This window comes from Canis lupus, chromosome 2, assembly GCF_048164855.1.
Source record: "Canis lupus baileyi chromosome 2, mCanLup2.hap1, whole genome shotgun sequence".
Lineage (NCBI taxonomy): Eukaryota > Metazoa > Chordata > Mammalia > Carnivora > Canidae > Canis > Canis lupus.
This window is the reverse complement of record NC_132839.1, coordinates 4,414,431-4,432,471: the sequence shown is the minus strand read 5'-3', so window position 1 is coordinate 4,432,471 and position 18,041 is coordinate 4,414,431. Positions and strand designations below refer to the sequence as shown.

Below are 18,041 nucleotides of genomic sequence, written 5' to 3'. Positions count from 1 at the left end.
CGCGGGCCCCGACGCCGGCCCCTACCTCCACCCCGGCCCGTCCCCCGCCGCCCCGGGGGAGCCCTTCCGCCGCCGCACTCAGGCGGCCGGTGCCCGGGACGCCCCGCCGCCCCCGCCGCCCCCGGGCCCGAGCCGCTGCGGGGCCCCGACTGACTGCACCCCCGCCCCGCCCCGCCCCGCCCCGCCCCGCTCCGGGCCCCGGGGTGGGGGCTTCCTCCCGGTGGTCGGGACGGGGCCGCGCACCTGGGGGGAGGGGAGACCGGGGGTCCGTCCGCCCACCTGGGGGAGGGGAGCGGGGGCCGCCCACCTGGGGGAGGGGAGACCGGGGTCCGCCCACCTGGGGGAGGGGAGACCGGGGTCCGCCCACCTGGGGGAGGGGAGACCGGGGTCCGCCCACCTGGGGGAGGGGAGCGGGGGGCCGCCCACCTGGGGGAGGGGAGACCGGGGTCCGCCCACCTGGGGGAGGGGAGACCGGGGTCTACCCACCTGGGGGAGGTGAGCGGGGGGGCCGCCCACCTGGGGGAGGGGAGGCCGGGGTCTACCCACCTGGGGGAGGGGAGGCCGGGGTCCGCCCACCTGGGGGAGGGGAGCGGGGGGCCGCCCACCTGGGGGAGGGGAGACCGGGATCCGCCCACCTGGGGGAGGGGAGACCGGGATCCGCCCACCTGGGGGAGGGGAGACCGGGGTCCGCCCACCTGGGGGAGGGGAGACCGGGGTCCGCCCACCTGGGGGAGGGGAGACCGGGGTCCGCCCACCTGGGGGAGGGGAGACCGGGATCCGCCCACCTGGGGGAGGGGAGACCGGGGTCCGCCCACCTGGGGGAGGGGAGACCGGGATCCGCCCACCTGGGGGAGGGGAGACCGGGGTCCGCCCACCTGGGGGAGGGGAGACCGGGATCCGCTCACCTGGGGGACCGGGGGCTGCCCACCTGGGGGGAGGGGAGCCGGGGGCCGCCCAGCTGGGGGTACCGGGGGCCGCCCACCTTGGCCTGGCCGGAGTCCCCGGCGCTGGCCCCGCCGCCCCCCGGCCGCCCGCTGGGGCAGGAGGCTGCGGCCTCCAGACCCCACTGCAGGCGCTGAGGTCTCTGGAAAACCCCGTCTCTAAATATCTCGGAGAGCAGCGGTCAGTTTTGCCCAACATTCCACCTCCTTTGCTGCTCGGCTGACCATTTCTTAGTTTGACTTTATTATTTTCCGGTGATTTCTTGTGTGTTCCCTTGATTTTATTTCTACTTGTTGCTGTAGAAGCTTTGATGGTGGTGGAAGCCTTGGAAAGTTACCCTGTCGCAGGTCCCTAAGCATTGGGCTGAGTAGGGCACCGGGACCCCTTTCTGTCTCCAAGCAGGGCCAACAGCCTTAAGGAGGGGGGTGCTCCTTGGGGAGCTTCTGCCTTCGGCTCAGGGCGTGACCCCGGGGGCCCTGGGATCCAGCCCCGCCTCGGGCTCTCTGCAGAGAGCCTGCTTCTCCCCCTGCCTGTGTCTCTGCCTCTCTCTCTGGGTCTCTCATGAATAAATGTGTAAAATCTTGAAAGAAAGAAAGAAAAAGAAAGAAAGAGAGAGAGAGAGAGAGAAAGAGGGAAAGAAAGGAAAGAAAAGAAAAAGAAAGAAAGAAAAAGAAAGAAAGAGAAGAAAGAAGAGAAAGAAAGAAAGAAGAAAGAAAGAAAGAAAGAAAGAAAGAAAGAAAGAAAGAAAGAAAGAAAGAAAGAAAGAAAAGGATCAGACAGTTGCCCTGCTACACTCATTGTTATGCACACAAGGTGAGAGGGAGGCGACACCATTAGAACCAGAAACATTAAAGATAAGCAGACAAGAGCCCAAAGCACCGAACGCAAATGGAAATAGAAATAAATGGTAAGGAAAATAGAGGTAAATGGAAATAGCCAGGAAAACAAACTGGTATGTGTATTCCTAAATGTACAATTACTGACTAAAAGAAGCCTTCATGGTCAGGTTTATTAAGAAGTATCGGGGTACCTGGCTGGCTCAGTCAATAGAGCTAGTGACTCTCGAGCTCAGGGTCCTGAGTTCGAGCCCAATGTTAGGCGGACAGTTTTCCTTTAAAAAATGCATTGAGAATTATGAATAATTCTTAAATGTTCTGCAATTACAGCCGAGTTCCCGCGTTATGAAGGCAGTTTAGGCAATTTTAACAAGATGGTGAAGTGAGACTCCTTCATATGCTTATTCTTCATTTGAAAGGCTTTCATCAGTTTCCCAGGTCTTAAGAAGCCTAATTCCATTTATCCTCATAGGAGTATCTGATAAATACCAATACCAAAACCAAATGTTTCTTTATGTTTAATTTAGATAGGCAGAAACATTCTTGTGTGGGTCAGCAAAGAGGTATGGATACTTAACAGAAGAAAGATAAAATCGACGCCCCTGACTAGTTAAAAACCCCAAGGAATTCAGTTTCAGCTGGAAAGTGTTAGAGCTATTTCGGAATACTTATTAATGAGCTTATTATATTATCCATTTTAGGAATCTGTCTTGGCAATCTTTTATTCTTAGTGGTTCCCTCTAATAACGTCCTCGTTTTATTGCTGTGTGCATAATGATGTTCTTTAGTATATCCAAGAGAGTTTTTGATGTTGGAATATGCAATGACTCAAGTTTCACTCTAGCAGCTTGAAAGAGTGATAATGAGGTGCTCTTCTTTTTACATTTATACTCCCCTTCCAGGCGTATAATTTCATTTAAAAGTTGGTATTATTCTTCTAGCTTTTCTATTCAATAATGAAATGCAAAGCAATGATTGTTCCCCTAAGAACAACTTTAAGTTTTCTGAAAGCTATGATAAGGACTTTGCAGCAGACTCTAAAGCTATCATTTGGGAATTTGACACAATATGCTTCAAACCCAGATAAAAGGGAAGGCTCTAAATTAAAATGTGTGGATGAAAATCTATAATCTGTCACTAAATCAGTGGCGATATACTGGGTGGCAAATGGAATTGCAGGAAGAAATTGAAGATATCTGCTTGCCTGAAGCTTTTATTGGTAGGGCTCAAGTCCAGCTCAGCGTTATAGGAAAAATTATTTAGACCACAAAGAAAGAGGAAAAAGTGTTATGTGAGGGTATGAAGCTCAATACTAAAAATAACAGTAACAGTAATTAACATTTATGGAGCATTTATTAAATGCCAGGCACCATGATAAACATTTTATGTGCATGATGCCATTTAATCCTTGCAACAACTCTGTGAACTTGGTGCTTTTATGATCCTCATTAAGACTTAGTGAAGTAGTTTCACCAAGGTGGGAAATTGTGGAGCATGTTCTCAAACCTAGGTTTACCTGATTTTTAAAGCTGTACAGGGATTTTTAGATCAGCTATGTTTTTACTTTAAAAGATCTGATCACCCTTAACTGTTTTGCATTTTGCGCAGATATTGGTCATGCTTCTTTCCTATCAAAATCAGTCTCCTTCTTCTGAATCAATAGACCTAATTACCCAGGCAGCCCTGATGACCGAGTCTTAAACATTTGATTAGATCACCTGGATTCAAATCACAATACCCCTCCTAACAAGCTATGAGACCATGAATTATGCATTTAACCTCTCTGCCTTTTCCGTTTTCTTTTCTTTTTACATCTGATAATATTAGTGCCTACCCCACAGGGTTTTAATAATACTTAAATGAGAGTGTGTATAAAAACAGTGGGTAAGCATCTGAGCATGTAAATACTCAGTTTATATTATTTTTACTGAAAACCAATAGTGCATGTGATACAGCATTCTCTAACAAGAAGTCTATGAAGACTCAGGCAAAGCTGGCATTTGCTGTAGGAGAAAGAAGTGAAACGTTTACCTCCATCTGCCTTTGGAACGTGTGAGTAGTTCGCTCAGGATTGGGGAAGAGGAGATAAGTAAAAGTTTGCTGGTGACTAAATCCAATCTATGACTGCTCTAGGAGAAGCAATTTCTGTGTATCGTATATGATTAGTGATGGACTAAGTCCTAAAGAGTTCTTTCTAAATTTGAACACTCACTAACATCACTAAATACGCAGTAGAAGCTCAGGCTCACTCCTTAAGGAAAAGTTTTATAAAGAATGCCCTTGTCATACCAATCAAACCTGGCTTACTAAGGTTTCTGGTAGATCTTTTTCAACACACATGATATTGATGGTCATTACTGCTGCACTGTGGTTTGAAGCCTCGTATGAATGTGCAAATTAAGAAAACAAATATGTACATAGATTTGATTAATCTAAGTTCATTTTAAGAAGGGTTCAAAAAAAAAGGAAGGGTTCATAAAAGGATTTCTTCAAATTCATTGTTTATAACCTTCTTTGGCATTTGAATTTTACTGTGAAATAACTATAGTGAAGGTTTAGTGAACTCTTACCATTCTCAGTTTTTATACATTATTAGCGTATTTTTTTTCAAAATAATCTTTTGAGGTTGTTTGTATTGTTATCTTCATGTTACAGATTGGGAAACTGAAGTACACAGTTTCAATAATCTGAGTAAGATCACCCAGCTATGCATTAACCTGGGCAGGTTGTCTCCAGAGCCAGGGCTTTGACTCAAACATTTTCCTTGGAAAAGCGTGCCTTATTGTACATCCGTATCACATAATCTTCCAATTTGTGGCACATGGGCTCTCTGAAGTCCGATCATAAACCCCATGATAAAACCTACTACAAAGAGTGACTATCTCTTAGATTTGTGTGCGTGTATATTCCACAAATATAAGCAATCTTTTAGGAAAATGTTAATTATATAACGGTTCTAATGTTCTGTAGCAGAAAGCACCGTGGAGAATCCCCACACCATCTGTCCTCTTTTAGTGAATCATAATGAGTCTGTCTTAGCTGTTTGTGGTGGTCGTCTGTGGTGGTGATTAGCACTCATCCCATCTCTCTTTGGAGAACTACTTTGTCCACTCGAACTGTGTGATTCCAGCACAAGCTGCCATATGCTAAGCTTCTAACATGATCAGATTTTAGCTTGCTTGTAATATATTTTCTTTAGTTACATGTTACCATCTTTTGACATGGACTATTGCAAGCATCATGACAATACAGCTTTTTTTTTTTTTTAAGATTTTATTTAATTATTCATGAGAGACCCAGAGAGAGAGGCAGAGACACACAGAGGGAGAAGCAGGCTCCCTGCGGGGGGACCCTGAGGTGGGACTTAATCTCGGGACTCCAGGATCACGCCCTGGGCCGAAGGCAGATGCTTGACCGCTGAGCCACCCGGGCATCCCTGCAAGTTTATTTTAATAGGACTTCTAAATATATCTATTACGTTCACTTCTCTATTTTATTTTCATTTTTTCAAGTCTTAAAAGATTGTGCCTGGGTGGCTCAGTGGGTTGAGCATCTGCCTTTGGCTCAGGTCATGATCTCAGGGTCTTGGGATTGAGCCCCACATGGGCCTCCCTGTTCACCAGGAGTCTGCTTCTCTCTCTCCCTCTGCCCCGCACCCTGCTCATGCTCGCTTTTTCTGTCTCTCAAATAAATAAAATCTCTACAGAAATATTATCTTACATTATTAAAAGATTGTATTTGTTTTATTAAAATATATTTTGTTTATATTTTATATTAAAATTGTGTTTATGTTAAAATATATTTAAGATATTATTTCATATCCACAATGTTTATTTTATAAAGAAAATATTATTGAGCTGACATTATGGGTGTGAGTCAATGCCTTGGCTTATGTATAAGTTTGCTAAGGCCGCCATAACTCAGTACCACAGACTGGGTGGCTTATACAACAGAAATTTATTTTCTCTCAGTTCTGGAGCCTAGAAGTCCAAGATGAAGATATTGGCAGGTTTGATTTCTTCTGAGGCCTTTCTCTTTGGATTGCAGATGGCTGCCTCCTTGCTGTGTCCTCACAGTCTTTCCTGTGTGGGGATGCATCCTGCTGTCTCTGTGTACGTCCACATTTCCTCTTCTTATAAGGACACCAAGTCAAAATGGATTAGGGCCTCATTTTAACTTAATCCCCTCTTTAATGCGCCTATCTCTTAGTCATATTTTGAGGGACTGGGCTTTAACACACGGATTTGAGGGAAACACAATGTAGCTCATAACAACAGCATAGCTTTTGAGTTTTTGCACATTGCAGGACCAAGTTTATTTTCTTTCCAGACCATGCCATACAGCTTCCTTCTAAAGATTGCATAAGATAAATTACATATTAATTTTGTATATCGTACTACAGGATTCCTGGTGATATTTAAAACTTTGTGAATTTTCAACATACCCTAAAAAGATCTCTGAATCTCCTTACATGAACGTAGTTTGACAGTTTGAGAGAGAGCTGCGTTCAGACCTCTTTTCCTAAAGTTTTATTACTTATTTTAGAGATAGCCTGTGATAAAGTTTATTTTTATTTCAAGTCTCTAATAGACTTTGTTTTCAGATAACTTAAAAATTGTCCTTTATTGGAGATTGTTTTATCACTACAGATATTTTCACATATATAATACCATGCTTATTGACAGCAGAAATACCTTATGAGTAAGGATTCAGATAGCAGAAAACCAGGGACATGTTATGTAATAAATCATTGTTGGATCGAGTTGAGTTACATTCATAATTTTTTTGTTAGATTTCTGTTCAGTTATATTAGAATCTATTATTTTATAATAATAATATCATCTTAAAGATACTTTTTAATATGCCCTGCATTCCTTCCCTGTTTTCTGCCCTAATGCTACCATGGTAATCCAAATCAACCACCATCACCACTTCCTAGACCACTTCATCAATCTCCTGGTTCCCCCTCTTGCACTCCTAGAATTCATTCCCTATGTAGCACCATAAGTTATACTTTTTCAAAAAGCAAAAATCATTATTAACTTGCTTTGAACTTTCTGTTGGCTCCTTATTGCAGTTAGAATAAAATGTGAAGTCTTGTTCCTGCTCATAAAGCCATACTCAATTTCCAGCTTATCTACCTGCCTCGTTTCCGCTAGGTTCATTATGTTCCCTTCACACTGGTCCTCTTACTTTCTGTTCATGGGACACTTTATTTTTAAAAAAATTTTTTAAAAAGATTTATGTATTTATTTTTGAGAGAGGGAGAGAGAGAGAGCAAGCACGAGCATGGGGAGGGTCTGAGAGAAAAACTTTAGCAGACTCCCCACTGAGCATGGACTCCCCCCTCCAACCCCTCATGCAGACTCCATCACAGGAGCCTGAGATCATGACCTGAGCCAAAACCAAGAGTAGGAGGCTTAACTGACTACACCATCCAGCCCCTGCGCCCCGGGACACTTTAAATTGTTCCTATCTCAGGGCCTTTACGTGGGCTATACTTTGTAATCATTATCTAGAACATTCTGCTTCCAGACCTTCCTATGGCTGGCTCCTTTTTTCCCTTCAAGTCTCATTTCAAGTGCCACCTTCTCAGATTCTTTATCTAAAATTTAGCAGGATCATCTCTGTACCTAGTAATACATAAGCTATTTCCCGTATTACTTTGTTTCATTTTCTACATAATTTTAACACAATTTGAAAACAGTCTTATTATTTACTTGTTCATTATACTTCCTCCACTGAAATGGAAGTTTTACTGCCAGTACATATTAGAAACTTCATAAAGTACTACTTGATAAAGTAATAAACATGAAATGCAATACAGATTTCAAAGTGTGTATGTATATATTTATTTATTAATTAAAGATTTTACCCATTTATTCATGAGAGATACAGAGAGAGAGAGACAGAGACAGAGGCAGAAGGAGAAGCAGGCTCCATGCAGGGAGCCCAACTGGGACTCCATCCTAGGTCTCCAGGATCACGCTCTGGGCTGAAGGTGGCGCTAAACCACTGGGCCACTCAGGCTGCCCTATTTATTTATTTTCTTAAGATTTCACTTATTTATTCATGAGAGGCACAGAGAGAGAGGCAGAGACACTGGCAGAGAGAGAAGCAGGCTTCCTGCAGGGAGCCTGATGTGGGACCTGATCCTGGAACTTCAGAATCACGCTCTGAGTTGAAGGCAGATGCCCAACCTGCTGAGCCACCCAGGTGTCCCTCAAAGTATTTATTTAAAAGTGAAATTCTCAGAAAGCTATAGTAATTAAAACAATATGGTACTGGCAAAAAAAAAAAAAAAAAAAAAAAACAGAATAGACACACAGACCAATGGAACAGAATAGAGATCCCAGAAATAAGCCCCCACATATATGGCCAACTAATATTTAACAGGGAAGCCAAGAACAGTCAATGGGAAAAGGATATTTCTTCAATAAATGGTATTGGGAAAACAGGAGAAACATATGCAGAACAATGAAATTGGGCCACTATTCTTACACCACTTACAAAAATTAACTCAAGGGATCCCTGGGTGGTGCAGTGGTTTAGTGCCTGCCTTTGGCCCAGGGCGTGATCCTGGAGACCCAGGATCGAATCCCACGTCGGGCTCCCAGTGCATGGAGCCTGCTTCTCCCTCTGCCTGTGTCTCTGCCTCTCTCTCTCTCTCTTTCTCTCTGTGTGACTATCATTAAAAAAAATTTTTTTAAAAAATTAACTCATATTGAATTGAAGACTTACACATGAGACCCTGCAAGAAAACAGGGAAGAAGCTCCTTAACAATGGTCTATGGAGTGGTAATTTTTTTTGGATGTGACTCCAAAAGCATAAGCAACAAAAGTAAAAATCAACAAGTGGGCTATATCAAACCAAAAAGATTCTGCACAGCAGAAGAAAGTAAAAAAAAAAAAAAAAAAAAATGAAAAGGCAACCTATTGAATGGGAGAAAATATTTGTAAACCATACTTTGGTTAAGGAGATAATACTCAAAATATACACAGAACTCATCCAAGTCAATAAAATTTGACTAGAAGATTGTGAAGGAATTAAATAGACATTTTCCCAAAGAAGATATTCAAGTGGTCAACAGACACTTGAAAAGATGCTAAAAAAAAAAAAAAAAAAAAAAAAGATGCTCAGTGTCTCTCATCATCAGGTAAATGCAAATCAAACCCACAATGGGATATTATTTCATACCTGTTAGAATGGCTATAATCAGGAAGACAAGAGATAACAAGTCTTGGGAAGGATGTAAAGAGAAGGGAAATCTTGCACACTGTTGGTGGGAATGTGAACTGGTGCAGCCACTATGGGAACCAGTATGGAGGTTTTTCAAAAAAATTAAAAATAGAACTGCTATTGATCCAGCAATTCCATTTCTGGATCTATATCCAAAGGACATGAAACAGGATATTGAAGAGATATCTGCACTCCCATGTCTATGCAGCACTATTTACAATATACAAGTTACAGAAATAGCCTAAGTGTTTGGCAGTGGATGAGTGGATACAGATGTGATATGTATTAAATATAAAATATTATTCAGGCCACGAAAAAGAAGAAAATCCTATCATCTGTGACAACATGGGTGGACCTACAGGGCATTATGCAAAGTGAGATAAGTCTAACAGAGAAAGGCAAATAATGTATGATACCACTTATATGTGGACTCTAAAAAAACCAAACTTGTGAAAACAGAGCAGAAAGGTGGTTACCAGAGTTTGGGGTTAGGGGGACTGAGGATATATTGTTTAAAGGGTGCAAACTTGGTGCTAGTAAATAAGTGCTTGGAGAGCTAATGCATAGCTCAGTAATCTTGGCATAGTAATTACAGTCCACATTATGTCTTATAAACTTAAAGGTTGCTAGGACTAAATCCTGATTGTTCCTACCACAAAAAAGAAATGATAATTACGTGATGTGATAGAGGTGTTAACCAACACGAAGGCGGTAATCATACTGCAATATATAAATGTATTGAGTCAACAGGTTGTACACCTTCAACTTACACGACATTATGTATTAATTACAGCTCACTAAAATAAAGAAGGAAAGTCCCATTAACTACAATTAAAAAGCAATTTTCTCTTTGTAAATGAACCATAACGATTTCTGAGAAAAAAACAAAACCAAAACTGTAGTTTTAGCCAGAGTAGGGTAAGGAGGGGAGAGGCAGACTATAATTTCTATCATGCTTATTTGGAGAAAGTCTCTCAGGTTAATACTTTATGATGAATTAAACATTTTAAATATGAGTTATTTAAAGACCTTCATTTTGCATCACTTACTCAGTTTTGTCTTAGCGATAATGAAGCTGTTACAGAGCAGACTATGTTTCAGGTAAAGACAAACTCAGTATTTTCCTCGAAAACACCCCTAGGAATAATGAAAAAAAAATTCCTTTGTTTAGTTTCTTTTGATAGTCTAGGTATCATACCGTGAATGGGATGACGTAGGTAAAATTACAATCTCAAATTATTTCCTTTGAACTTAGAATTGGAAATGCCATCAAACACAAACTACTGAGCTACGTATTTCACCTGCCGTCTGTATCAATCCAAGTTGTCAAGTGTGGTCATAAACTACGTGCCAGCACAGACTGGTTCAGGCCAGTGAACGGCTCCATCAGCTCTGTCAATAGCTTCTTCTCAGTTAAGGTGATGGACCTGTGTAGTATAAAATGTAATAAATGTAGTATAAAATGAAATTTTCCTCTTGCTCAAACAGGAGGAAAAAAATGCTTCAAGGTGCTAAAACGGCTTTCCCCCCCCTTCTTCAGCCTCTCTCTGGTGTTTTTTATTGACTAAGTAAAGAGAATCTTTAATTTCAAATTATTAGCATGACTTTTATTGTTCATCTTTCTATCATATAATGCCAGTTTTAATGCAAATATAAAAACATCTAGCTTGTATGTGGAACCAACAAAACTATAGAATTCATATTTTGTAACTCGCATATTAGTACTTGTTTCATTTTTACCAGGATAGTGAAAACTACACAAAATTAAGTCAACTTTTTAATTTCGCTTCTTGGATTATGTGCACATCTATCAACCCTCCCGAGCTCTGCACTCTCTGATATGTAAGAAAGGACAGAAAGGGAAATGAAATCTGTGATGTCCTGTCTTTCCTTTTCCTCCCGTGTCTTCATGTTAGTATAAGTGGTTGGCCCGTACCGGAAGTGACACAAGTGATCAAGGATGTGATGGTGTTCCTTGGATGCTCACGTTCCTTAAGATGCCACTGCCTTCTTCCTGCATTGGAAGCAAATTCTGATTTGCATGAGAAGCATGTTCTCTCAGGATTGTTAGTACTCTGTTTACTCAGTGATTGAGATAAGTTAGCCCTGACCTTATACTCATTTCAAACTCGCTGAATCTCATGCACTGTGAGTCCACTATACTCATGAGGCCCTGAGAATACTAAGGATAGAGTGGAAAGAAACAGTGGACACCCGCATTGTGCATATCTTCTCTGTTTACTCCATGCTCCCTTATCCCTTTAGATTTCATTTATAAAACACAAGTTCAAAGATAATATTATTAAACATTTCAAGATGGTAGGGCACCTGATTGGCTCAGTCAGCAAGCATGTGACTCTTGATTTCGGGGTTATGGATTTAAATCTTAAAAAAAAAAATTCAGGATGGTGATAGGAGAACATTAAGTCAAGGACACAGGGACCTGTACAACTGCGCTGTACCTGTATTAACCTCCCTGAAAGCACCCATCTCTCCTTTACTGTATCCATGGGGAGACTGAATATAGTAAACCTACTGTCTTAAAATCTTTGAAGTAAACATCAAGGTTACATATTTTCCTGGGCCCCTGGAATACCACTGCCTAAGGTATTAACTCATTAAGAGCTCTTCAGTTGATCCTTAGCAAAAGGAGCTACATTTAAATTTAGAATATCAAGGCTTTTTGACAACGTCAGAATAAATGGTCTCCACAAAGGCTAAAAGCTTTTGATTTAAAAAAATAATTATTATTATAATGCAACAGTGTATTTGGTAGAAGGTAAAACTCAGTAGGAGAATTGCTATTTCAAAAATAAATGAAATAGGGCAACCCTGGTGGCTCAGCGGTTTAGCACTGCCTTCAGCCCAGGGTGTGATCCTGGAGACCTGGAATCGAGTCCCACGTCGAGCTCCCTGCATGGAGCCTGCTTCTCCCTCTGCCTGTGTCTCTGCCTCTTTCTCTCTCTTTGTCTCTGTCTCTGTCTCTCTCATGACTAAATAAATAAAATACTAAAAAAAAAAAAAATAAATGAAATAGATAACTTAGAATTTTTCCAATTTTTAAAACTTTCTATAACTGCATATAGACAAAAACACATTCACAGATCCACGCAAGACGTTATCCACAGTTGAAAAATACACCTTCTCAGCCCTACCTTCATTAGGTATAATGTCCCTCGATCTAAGTCATAATGTGAGCAGTGGGGGGTATGTAAGGTGAACCCATCCATCTATGAGTTGTTATTTATTTTAGTCAATAGAGTTTGCTGTCATTCCATGGTAACGTACTGCAATATGACAAGTGTCTGGCGAATACATCCATGTTTTCAGTTAAAAGGGAACCAGAATATTAGTATGTATTTATCACACTAGTGTATGTTTACTAGAGTATATGATTTTATAGGAAAGTAATAATGACTGAGGAATGCTCATTCATTCATCCACTTGTGGTCCAGACATATGAATTCTAGCTCCTCTGGTCGTTGAGGTTTTCATAGAGATGAAATTATAGTTAAGCCTGAAAGAATGGAAAGCGCTTTTTTTGAAAGTGGAGAGTTTTATACTGGCTACATGCCCTTTGTCAGGTGTTGTGATTTGCAGACATTTTCTCTGGCTTATCTTTTCATCTCTCGTCAATATCTTTCACAGAGCAAAATTTTCTGATTTTTGTTGTTGTTGAACTATAATTAACATACAATGTTATATTAGTTTCAAGTGTACCACATAGTGATTCAACAATTCCATACATTACTCGGAGCTCACCATGATGAATAGTCCCCATCTGTCAGCACACCATGTATTCCAATATTACTAACCATATTTCCCATGCTGTGCTTTTCACCTCCATGATTTATTTATTTTATAACTAGAAATTTGTACCTCTTAATCCCCTTTATTTCACCACTACCCCCACTCCAACCACCTCCCCTCCAGCAACCACCTGTTTTTATCTCTCTATTTGAGTCTGATTTTTGTTTGTTTTGTTTTTTAGATTCTACATATAAATGAAATTATGTGGTATTTGTCTTTCTTTCTGAATTATTTCACTTAGCATAATACCCTCTAGGCCCATTCATTTTGTCACAAATGGCAAGATCTTATTCTTTTGTATGGCTGAGTAATATTCCATTTTATATATAACATCTTTATCAATTCCTTTATGGGTGGACACTTGGCTTGCTTCCATATGTTGGCTAGTGTAGATAATGCTGCAATAAACATAGAAATGGATATATCTTTGTATTAGTGTTTTCATTTTCCTTGGGCAAATATCCAGTAGTGGAATTACTGGATCATATGGTATTTCTATTTTTAATTTTTTGAGGAATCTCCATGTAGTTTTCTACAGTGGCTGCACCACTTTACATTCCTACCAATAGTGCACAACAGTTCCTTTTTCTCCACATTTTTGCCAGGACTTGTTATTTCTTGTCTTTTTGATACTAGCTATTCTAATAGGTGTAAGGCGATATCTTCATTGTTGTTTTGATTTGCATTTGCCTAATAATGAGTGATGTTGAGCATCTTTTCATGTGTCTGTTGGCCGCCATTGGGATGTCTTCTTTGGAGAAATGTCTATTCATGTCCTCTTCCTTTTTTCTTTTTTCTTTTAAATTCAGAGTTGTCAGTTTTATTATTTACATTTTCACTCAGAATGTTGACACTTGGTATTCCCTTTGGAGTTCTAGTCCCTTGATTTTTTCTTTCTTTCTTTCTTTTTTTTTTGCTATTTAAAAAAATTTAATTCCAGTATAGTTCATATACAGTGTTATATTAGTTTCAGGTACACAATATAGTGACTCAACAATTCCATAGATTGCTCAATGCTCATCATGGTAAGTGTGCTCTTTAATCCCCTTCACCTATTTCAGCCACCCCCTTACCTCCTCCCCTCTGGTAACCATCAGATTGTTCTCCAGTATTAAGAGTCTGTTTCTTGGTTTCTGATTGTTTTATTAGTGTTCGGTCATAGGAGATTTTTATATTTTGTATATTAGCCCTAATTGGATGTATGATTTACAAATTTCTTCTCCCATTCACTGGGTTGCTTTTTTGTTTTGTTGATAATTTCCTTTGCTATGCTAAACTTTTTATTTTGGTGTAGTCCCAATAATTTATTTTTACTTTTGTTTCTTTTGCCTAAGGATGCATAGTGATAAATATTTTGCTAAGGGTGATGTCCAGGAGATTACTGCCTATGTTTTCTTTTAGTGGCTTTATGGTTTCAGGTCTCTCATTTAGGTCTTTAATCCATTTTGGGTTTATTTTTGTGTGTAGTGTAAGAAAGTGGTCCAGTTTTATTCTTTTACATGTGGCTGTCCGGTTTTCTCTACACCATTTGTTGAAGAGACTATCTTTCCTGCAGTGTATCTTCTTGCTTCCTTTGTTGAGGATTAACTGACCAGATAGGTGTTGGCTTATTTCTGGGATGTCTATCATATTTCATTGACTTGTCTTTCATTCTTTTGCTAGTATCTTTCACAGGGCAAAATTTTCTAATCTTGGTCAAGTCTAATTTACCGATTTTTTCTTTTATGTATTATGCTTTTGGTGTTGTATCTGAGAGCTCTTTCCTTAACTAAGAGTCATAAAGATTTCTTAAATTTTCTTCTAAAAGCTTTGTTTTAAATTTTATCTTTAGGTCTAAGATCCATTTTAAATTAGTTTTTGCTTGGAAGGTGAAATATGGGTCAAAGACAAGCCACAGAAAATATTTCCATGTCAATGTCCAATTGTTCCAGCACTGTTTGTTGAAAACACCCTTCTTTTTCCATTGAATTGCCTTTGCACCTTTGCCAATAATCAGTTGACCTTACTTACATAAGTATATTTCTGGGTTCTTTATTCTGTCCAATTGATCCGTGTGTCTGTTTCACCAATACCCCATTCTCTTGATTACTGTAGCTTTATAGTAAGTCTTAAAATCAGGTCATAGGAATCCTTCATCCTTGTTTTTCCTGTTCAAAAAAATCCCCTGGTTTTTAAAATGGGCAAAAGCTTTGATCGGATACTTTATCAAAGATAGTGGATTGGAAATAAGCAAATGAAAAGGTGCTCGACACTATCAGTCATGAGGGAAATGTAAATTAAGTGCTGCTGGACACTTATCAATGAGAAAACAAACAAACCCATTACTCCCCTGACATGCACCTGAAAAAAACACCTCACAATACCAAGTGTAGGGGACAATGAGGAGAATTGGAACTGTCCTGCATTATGGGTGGGAATGTGAAATGGTGCAGCCACAGTGGGAAAAGTTTGGCAGTTTCTTATCAAGTTTAATATACACTTACCATGGGGCCTAGCAATCTCATTCCTAGGTGTATTTGCTCAAGTAAAATGCAAATATGTGTTCACACAATAAAACCTGTATGCGAATGTTTATAGTAACTTTATTCCTAATTGCCAAAAACTGGAATAAAAATGTCCCTCGACTGGGAAATGGGTAAATAATGAAATGCTACAGTGCAATAAAATGGAGGAAACTGCTAACACACACAATAACAGTAGATGCATCTCAAAGGCATGTTAAATGAAGGAAGTCAGAATCAAGAGGCTACATATCATGTGATCATATGTATAACATTTTTGAAACGGAGAAACTATAGAACTGAAGAACTGATCAATACTGTGCGGGAGGAGGGCTGCCGACAAGGGGGTAACTAAGGAGATCCTGTGTGTGTGTGTGTGTGTGTGTGTGTGTGTGTGTGTGTGTTCATGTGTGTGTATGCGCCTGGGTTGGGCGTGCAGGTTTGGAACTGTTCATGGTGGTGCTGGTCACGTGGCTATGCAGTAGTCAAAACTCAGCACTGTACACCAAAGAGTGAATTTTACCATATGTAAATTAAGAATAAATTAAACTACCTGTAGAGACAGGATGTATTCCATTGCTGGAGGGGAAGAGGGGGAGGGAACAGCGAGGCAGAAGAAAGCCAAGATAGTTAAATTGCTTGTAGATTTGTAAAGGGTCCTGAAGCCCAGTTCAGAAACTTGGTTTACTTCTGAGCCAGAATATCTCAATGTGAGAACAACAAAATGAAAATGATGGTTAGATGGTTGACTATGCTCACAGTGTACACCAGAGAGCACGAAGGAAGCAGGCCTAGAAACCAGCTAAGAACTGACAAGGGCTCCTCTAAGGAGAAAATCTTATGTATGAGTAGGAATTTAAACATTGAAAATTCACTCATTTATTCCATCTTAATGAATCCTCAGAAGGCCAGTGAGGTCAGAATTATCATTTGTGATTAGTAGACTCAAAAAGGAGGCTGAGAAAGGTTACGAGGGGGGATTCCTGAAGTTCAGACTCTGACTATGAAGCTAAGACCTGAATCTTGGCCTTTTTGATTCTTTCCCATTCTCTTTATTCTGTCACACCATTTTATTCATTTCCTTCCTTGCATTCATCACAATCTGTAGATGGTCTGTTTATCCATTTTCTGGCTTACTGCTTATCTCCTCCAGGGGAGGAGCCCTGAGCCTGCAGTTCCCTGTCATATCCTCAGAACCCCTCACGGTGCTTGGCACATAACAGGTGCTCAAAAATCTCATTGCGTGAATGACCATCAGAGTTAGAAAGCAAGGAAGGGGCATAATTATGTCTGGTATTAGCCTTTTAAATGTGTATGCTATCTGCAGTGACGGGGACAGATGCTTGTTGTCCTGTTCTTTAACCCAGTAGTTCTCAAATCTCTCTGTACAACAGACTCGCCTGTAGATCTTTTTAATTATTTATTTATCTTTAAAACTTATCATCAGAGCAATACAAGTGAAATGATATCTTAAGATTTATAACATTAGGGATCCCCCCAGCTCTAACCACTGTTACTTTTCAGTTCCCATCACCAACTCTGCCATTGGACTCTTCTCTCAGCACTGGTGTTTATCTCTCCTACCATGAAGCATACTCATAGCACCCTTTTTTTTTCATTCTTCAGTATTAGGAATTATCTGCTGGCTTCCTACTGTAAAAGAAGTAGATTTAGCTGTCTTATATCTACTTCCACTCAATAGCCTCCCTCACCCTATTCTTAAAATATTGTTAGTATCTACAATATTGTAATTTGGGGCTAAACAATACTCAAATCTTAGATTAGGAAGATTGTATGATTTTTTAAAAAGATTTTATTTATTTATTTGAGAGAGCATGAGAGAGAGCACGAGCAGGGAAGGAGGGGTAGAGGGAGAGGGAGAAGCTGACTCCCCGCTGAGTGGGGGTCCTGCTGTGGGACTCGATCCCAGGACTCTGGGCTTAACTGACTGAGCCACCCAGGTGCCCATATGTAATTTTTTTTAAGGCTGAGTCACATGCATGCTATGATTACATTTTTAAAATGTAAAGTTTCTTAATATTTTTTACCATAGGTAATAATCGCAATCATTTTCCATTTGCTTCATTTCTTATATGCCTGCTGTTTTGTCATCTCCAAACTGTTATAATGCTAATACATCTCTCTATGTAGTCAAATATACTGAGAATTTATTGATCCCATTTTTGTTGTTGTTGTTTTTTCTTAGAGATACCAGTTCTGGAGACATTCCTTCTCCTACCTCAGTCTATACTAGTTGCTCTTTAGTTAGGCCTATCATACAGTTGTAATCCTAGAAATTTCTTTCACCATCATCCTGGGTATTCCCTTTTCCTTTCTCCAGTTTTGATCCATGTCTTCATCTTTTTTTAAATTCTCCTTTTTGGTGGAAAATATCTTCAAGTACCTCCCCGGGAAAAGGCTCCATAGGAATAAAGCTTTTTGTAATCTTGCACGTCTGAGAACACCTTTATTTTGTCTTACACTTGGTTGATTGATTGGGTTTGTAGGCAATTCTAGATGGTAAACATTCTCCCTTTGGAGTTTAAAGATATTTCTCTATTTTCTTCAGGTTTACAGTATCATTATTGAAAAGCCCAATTCCCTTCTCTGTTATCATGCCTAATCTTCCATCTGCAGTCTGTTATTCTGTCTGAAGTTTTGAGGGGATTCTCTTTATCTCTGCTTTCTGACATTTCAGGAATAAATGTCTTT

General features: G+C 40.3%; 1 long non-coding RNA gene across 1 annotated transcript; it reads left to right on the top strand.

The window, feature by feature from the left end:
* Window positions 1-997: 997 nt before the first annotated feature.
* LOC140611672 (uncharacterized) lies at window positions 998-10,565 on the top strand. The gene is made up of 3 exons (XR_012012797.1): window positions 998-1,849; window positions 3,720-3,830; window positions 10,274-10,565. It is a non-coding gene; the product is annotated as an uncharacterized lncRNA (long non-coding RNA).
* The last annotated feature ends 7,476 nt before the right edge of the window (window positions 10,566-18,041 follow it).